This window comes from Syngnathoides biaculeatus, chromosome 15, assembly GCF_019802595.1.
Source record: "Syngnathoides biaculeatus isolate LvHL_M chromosome 15, ASM1980259v1, whole genome shotgun sequence".
Lineage (NCBI taxonomy): Eukaryota > Metazoa > Chordata > Actinopteri > Syngnathiformes > Syngnathidae > Syngnathoides > Syngnathoides biaculeatus.
The window spans coordinates 7,744,592-7,751,986 of NC_084654.1; the positions used below are offsets into that span (position 1 = coordinate 7,744,592).

At 39.9% G+C, this 7,395-nt stretch overlaps 1 protein-coding gene across 1 annotated transcript in view; it reads right to left on the minus strand.

Moving 5' to 3' along the window:
* Positions 1-7,087, minus strand: part of LOC133513719 (leucine-rich repeat and fibronectin type-III domain-containing protein 2) — a 117,155-nt gene extending 110,068 nt beyond the window's left edge. The window contains exon 1 of the mRNA XM_061844748.1: positions 6,953-7,087. The gene's annotated coding sequence lies outside the window, so the exon portion shown is untranslated. The remainder of the gene's footprint in view (positions 1-6,952) is intronic.
* Positions 7,088-7,395: the final 308 nt, after the last annotated feature.

Genomic DNA, 7,395 nt, shown 5'->3' on the forward strand with positions numbered 1-7,395 from the left:
ACAGCGTGTCATCTCTTGCCATCTTAGCCTATCTCCTGCATCTTCCTCTCTAACCCCAACTGCCTTCATGTCTTCCCTCACCACATCCATAAACCTTCTCTTTGGTCTTCCTCTCGCTCTTTTGCCTGGCAGCTCCATCCTCAGCATCCTTCTACCAATATACTCACTCTCTCGCCTCTGAACATGTCCAAACCATCGAAGTCTGCTCTCTCGAATCTTGTCTCCAAAACATCCAACTTTGGCTGTCCCTCGAATGAGCTCATTTCTAATCCTATCCAACCTGGTCACTCCGAGCGAGAACCTCAGCATCTTCATTTCTGCCACCTCCAGTTCAGCTTCCTGTTGTTCCTTCAGTGCCACCGTCTCTAATCCGTACATCATGGCCAACAATAAAGCATATCATTTATATAATGAAATGATTTCCAAGGCACTCAAAGATTCTTTACAACTGCACACGTTCAACTCCACAGTCATATTGCAGTGGTGGAAAGCTATTTGTGCCATGACAACTGTACTGGGGCAGGCTCATGGAAACAGGGCTGCCATTCTGCTCCCCCTCTGACCACCACCATTCATCCAAACGTTCATTCATAGGCATCGTGTGTTAAGTGTCTTTCAAAGGGACACATTGACGACATGTGATTGCACATGGAAAGGATACAGTGCCTATTTCAATGACGGAGAAATTGACGAGACAGCCGAGACTGATCAGTTGTAGCAACTCCAGGACACAGGGGGGCAACATGTTTCTTGCGCTCTCAAGAGGAAGATGTCTGGTAGATGTCTCCAGACATCTTGACAACCAATTTCCCCAAAAGTAGCTTCTTTAGATAAATAAATAAACTTGCTTGTGCTTGTGTAAGTGTGTGTGTGTGTGTGTGTGTGTGTGTGTGTCTGTGCGTGCGTGTGCATGAATCTATAAAATATGGAGATGGAAAGTAATATTCATTGATCACCTACAGAGAGCAAGACACAGGTTTCCAGTGATTTATCAATGCAGACACAAAGCCTTTATAACACCTTGCAATTCAGACAAAACCATTTAAACTTGAAAAGTATGGTTTGGACAATTGGTGCAACTTTATTTTGTTCCCTTCCAATTTTGGTTTTTCACAATTATAAAAACATATTTAGGTCTTTTGTTGTGTGTTGTTGCAGCTTCAGGTCCCGCCCTTCACCCTTTTGAGAGTTTGATAGCAAAATAAAAGAATGCTTACGTCACTAATAATACATTAATGACTTAAGTAAAATACTCTTCTTCTGCTGAACTCTCAAATGCTGGTGCCACAAAGTTTTGGCAGCATCCAAGTACAGTACGTTTTGGTTACGACGCGTCATAGTTTTTTTCTCTCTAAAGTGAGCATAGATTGGAGTCACAAATAGCTTTCAAATGATATCGAACATGTTTTATTTTATGATGACTCCTTTGGGCACGCGACTTGTCTCCAAGAGACTCCGGGAGACATCATGGAAACGTCTCAGCAACCAGCGGAAACTTGAGCCCCCATCAGGCTGCCACCTTGTTTTCAAATTGATGAGACTGAAGACTCTAAATTGCATTTTTGTGTGAATGTTAAATAAACATCCTTGTCTACATTTCCCTGTAACCAGAATGTTTAGCTTTGCAGACATTCTAGAACTATGAATATTGTATAATTGTATCATGTACCTTGACAAACAGCCCCAGAAATATGTGGCCGTTTCACTCTAAATCTTAGCAGGATCTCTGAACTGGATCATGAACTCCATTAATCACCTCCACAGGCTCCTCACAAATGAGCTGATCGTTACATTTGTGAAGGGCAAAAATAAACATGCTCTACAATATAGCATAGCTTGAAAATACATTGTACATTTGCTTAGCACCAACTGTCACATCCCATCTGAACGAGAGGTAGGACCCAAATGCAGGAACTCGGAAGACGCAAGGTAGTTCAAGAAGAGACACGTTTATTGTATGCCGAGGTCGGGGATCGAGCAGGCAGTCCGGTAGTTGTGACGTCGGACGAAGACAACAGATGAGCGGACAGGCAGGAGTCGGTACACGGGGAAACAATCAACGCAGGCAAAAGGATCAAAGAGTCAGGCTTGCAAGGTTGGTCGGAGAACGGACGAAGGTCGGTACACACAGGATCAATCAGGAGTACGAGAGTGCTGGAACGGGACATAAAGGTCAACGAACTGGCGGAGGACCAGTCGTCACCGGGTCCTATATATACACGGGGGATGATCAGCCTGCATGAGGAACAGGTGTGCGCCTCCCAATCAGCGCAGCCGCGCGGGCACCTGCACAGCTCATGCTGAAGCGGCAGGATCATGACACCAACTATTACAATGTTATATTTGTGTATGAGAGTTCTGCTGGTTTGGTCTCTGTTTTCAATAATCTGAACCATAAATTGTTGTTTTCTTTGTTGTTGTTGTTTTTGGTTTAGTTTTTTCCAAGGTGTGTACAATAGTCCTTCGTTTCAAAATAGATCTCTTCATTATATGGCGTATGCTATATAAAGGTAATTCTCATTGATTTGCAAGTTTTTCTTGAGAATATAACGAACTATTTGCTCAAAAAACACATATATTCCCACATAGCCATACATAGATTTGTGTTGATTCTGTGATGCCCTAAGATGCCACTCATATACCTTGCTCTCTCTAAGACCTCTATGGCAACCAGCCGAAGTTCCAGAAGAAGTTTATGGGGAAAGTAAACTGCCTGGATATAGTCAAATAAAGAGTAAATTAATGATGGGATGTGGTGAACCATCTACGATTCATACTTTTTTTGCTGAGTGGATTGAGTCTTGGTCCTTAACCACAAATATTCATCCCTCCATCCATTTTCTTAGCTGCATCCTCACACGGGTTGTGAGGAGTGCTGGAGCCTATCCCAGCTGTCAACGGGACCCTGAACTGGTTGCCAGCCAATCGTAGGGCACATCTAGACAAACAGCCGCAGTCACAATCACACATAGGGGCAATTTAGTGTGTCCACTTAATGTTGCATGTTTTTGGGATGTAGGAGGAAACCAGAGTGCCCAGAAAAAACCCACGTATTCATGGGGAGAACAACCAAACTCCACACAGGCGGGTCCAGGATTGAACTCGGGACCTCAGAACTGTGAGGCCAATGCTTTCCAGCTGAGCCAGAGTTCCGCCTTAACCACAAATAACAAGGGTTTATTGTGAATCTATTTTAGTCGTAAACTAAATGGAAATATGAAAAAATAACTAAAATGACATTTTCAACATATTTAATCATTTATCATTTCAAAATACACCTTGGGTCATATTTTTCAAGTCAGTCTCACTATGCGTATTGAGTAGCACTAGAGGCACCATGGCAAGCTTGAGTTGGGGAGGCCAATAAGGAGCAAAGGCACTCATGAAAAAGGATTTGGACTTTGGTTTGCTCAGATACAGCTTGGGTTAATACCGTACACAGACACAGGAAGACCTGTGGGTCATTAACTTCAGCAACACTGTCACGCATTGCACACCACCCGCTATAACAAAACTACCAATAATGAGCTAAAACATTACTGATTGCCACTCTCGATGGACACAAAAGAAGACAATTTATATAAACTAGTGGCTGGTGACCAGTCTCGTTCAAAGTCATCTGAAATAGGTTCCAGCTCGCCCGTGACCCTAATGAGGATAAGTGGTACAGAAAATGGATGGATGGAAGAACACATTCAACACAATTACAGCTAAACAACCGGAAAGCATGCTGGGAAGCTGTTTTCATAAAATCCAGCCTGCATAATGTTCTGCGAGCAAATTGCCTGAGAAGATAGTGCTGTGCAATATTGGCAAAGTATTATATCTTGATAATGAACAGTAAATCTCAATATAGTATTTTTTGTTAAAATTACATGAAATGAAAAAAAAATCTAACCCTTTTCCATTAATTTGGAAAACACATATTATTTAAAAAAACTCAATATAATGAATATAAGGTTAAATTAAATAAATTAACACATGAATGTCCAGTAGTCAAATCTTTTGCAAAATATCTGGTACAATAGTTCCCAAGTAAAGGAATAAAGTGCAAAGATCTACAATGAATGTGATTCAACAAACATTAAAGCGGGCCTTGAATTTTCCAGTATATTTCTCAGAAGACGAGTTTCATAGGTTACATTTTTGGAGCACAAGTTGTTCGGCTTGTTTTCTCAAACGCGTTTGCTTCCCACGACTGTTGTGTCAAACACGAGGGAAATTTGCTAAGAGGATGACATACAGGTAGATCAGGGAAGAAGAAGAAATGAGAGCTAAACAAGAAAATAGAAAAGACTGCCTCTTGAGAATTCCACACACTGACCAAAGCTGACTGCCTGGAACAAATGACCCAGCCAACAACAGTCGGACAGATTCAACCAAAAACTTGGCTCTTGCATCTATAAAGAATTCAGCTCGCTCTGAAAACTAATAGAAATAGTTGAGAAGAGTTAGCCATAGCAAATAGCATATATGATCACTAATGTGGTCAATGTAAAACACCTCATGAATGTCTCCACGTCCCTATTTGGGTTACCGATCTTTAGTCCCAAAATGTATGTACAAAAAGAAAGGACATTCTCCCACCAAGATATGTTTTCTTTTTATAAAACATACAGTGGCATATCAACATTCAAGTTTCTAGATTGTTTGACAATGTGCCTGTTCCTTTTCCCTGGGCCAACACAGCTGCAGGGCTTGGACATGTGATAGCTGTTCTTGCTCATGCACGAGCACTTAGGTGCATGGGTGCAAAAGACAGACTAAAGTATAAGCGTTCCGGGACATAGCTGTCATTTCAAAAGGAAGAGAAATTCTTCAGAAGTCTTTTTTTTCCAACTGTCCCTTTCCATAGTAGTAGTCCAATTCCGCTTACTATAGCATCTCAAATATTTGTACTTTCTGATTTACCTACCGTATTCCTCAACAAAAGTAGACAAATTGTTTTCTTGTGGTAAACAACACAGTGATAACATTTAAAGTCCCATCTCTATCCCTGTGTAATTTGAAGTTAACTATAAAAAAAATCAATCAATCAATTGATAAAAATTTTCAACTTTGAAAATGACCAGCAGTATTCGTGCCCCACTCAATCTGGAAGGAAGCAAATGCTCCAAGTAGAAAAGACCAGATCAATTCACAAGTCTGCTTGAGAACTATGTCAGGACAGCCATACGTAGGTAAAATGTACAACAAAATGTTCATCTACAAGAAATTGCTGGGTTTGGGAAATGCATCATTCATTTTACACTGTAGATCATCACATGAGTTGTACAACCATGTTGGCCAGTGCTGCCAGTGGGCCACTATTCATCCGTTTTCTGTCCTCACGAGGTGTGCTGCAGCCTATCCCAGCAAGCTTTGTGTAAGACGCAGGGTCCACCCTGAAATGGCCACCAGCTGATTGCAGAGCACATACAAACAACCATTCATACTCAAATTCACACCGAGGGGCAATTTTGAGCCTTCAATCAACATGCTACGCATGTTTTGAGGATGTTGGGAGAAACCAGAGCATGGAGAGAAAACCCACACAGGCTCGGTGAGAACATGCAAACTCCACACAGGCTGGTTCCGTTTCGTATAAGAAAACAGCGATCAAATTTACAGGATTGGTGTGAGGTATTTTCTCTTATCGAGTAATCCACTTTTAATGAAGAAATAATACGTAAGAGACTTTAAAATACAGAACTACCTTAAAGCAACCTGAGGAAAATTACGATATTTCAGCCACTATATAAACTACACAGCCAAAAGTAGAACTTTTTGAAGAAGATGCTGTTTGGTTGGTTTGAGCTGATGACATCCAAAAAAAAAAAAAAAAAAAAAAACACACCTTTGCAAATATCTTCTGAGTTTAAACAAGCTTGACATTATGCTCACAGGATAAAGACATCTTTCAGAGAAATACTGAATGCAAGCAGTAAGCAGCACACAAAGTACATTTAATTTGTTAGCAGTTCTGACTCACATGTTACACAATCACCAAGTGACACTGTTAGCTTACAAGCTCATCCCATTGTTGCACAAGCAAACATTTCTATAATCCTGTATCACCCAGTGCGGGACTAAGAATCCTTGACTTGACCTCGGTGTAAACCAAAAGCAAGTACTGTATTTTTCTTTTCACTCGGATACAACAAGCAAATTAGATCAGTGCAAATCCCTGGCCAGCGATGTGTATTTCCCTGAAGGCTCAGTTTTTTCTTTTTTTTTTTTTTGAGCCATAATTCTTTTAACTTGATACTGACATCTGCTGATGGTAAAATAGTGGCCATAAAGGTGGCTGTCTACTATAGCCAGAGTAAAAATCACACAGTGTTTTTTCTCCTGGGATTTGCTACTCACTAATATATGAATAGGAAATGGGGTTGCTTCCCTTAACCCTCCGATGTGTCTATATGTTCTCTCTACTCCCCTTTAGCAGCACTAAAATTTAGTCCTTAAAATGTTATAATCTTCGGATGCCCTTTATTATTTTGTACATGGTGTATATAATAAAAACATATGAAATTCAGAAATGAACTGATTATCTGATTTGATTATTTAAAACTTTGGCTCACAAACTAAATCAAAACCTCTGTTTGTGAACATTCAATTCCTTCACTCATTTCCGGTACCGCTGATCTGGTTGCCAGTCAATCGCAGGGTACATATAAACAAACAACCACTCACACTCACATTCACACCTTTGATTGGTGAATTGCACTTTCAACGTAACAATTTAAATTAACTAGTTTAAATTGGATTGGAGAAAACAGCGCCCAATGCGGATGTCAGAATTATAGTCCCAAGCACAAAATAGTTGATGAAAAAGCAATAATTGGTCAATAAAACAAGCGAGCAACAATTACATCCAGTACATGCTATTAATTCAAGTATAGATAATTCTGATCACAATTTACATGAAAAGATTACAGGAAAAATAGTATCATCCATTACACAATATTACCTTAAATTTTAGAAATTTCAGTTGTGGTTGTATTCATTATAATAATAATTACTTCCAAAAATCCCAGGTAATGTCCATCAAAGGATAAAAAGAAAATGGGATGAGACAACTTGCGGCTAAGAAAATGGAGGGATGACTATATATACACATATATATGTATATATATATATATATATATATATATATACACACACACACACACACACACACACACACACACACACACACACACACACACTCAGGTACAGCTTGTAAATACAGGAAAACCCTCTGTCGTAAAGGAAGCTTTTATCCTTCCAGTTAAGTTGCAACCACAGTAAAGGTTCTTTGATGAGCTTTTAAGACTGAAATGTTAAGCTAAGGCAGTCAGCTATTTCCTGAGTTCTTGTGAAATATTAGCTGTCATGTAAAATTTTGAAGTGTCGAATCAGCTCTGTTTTTTT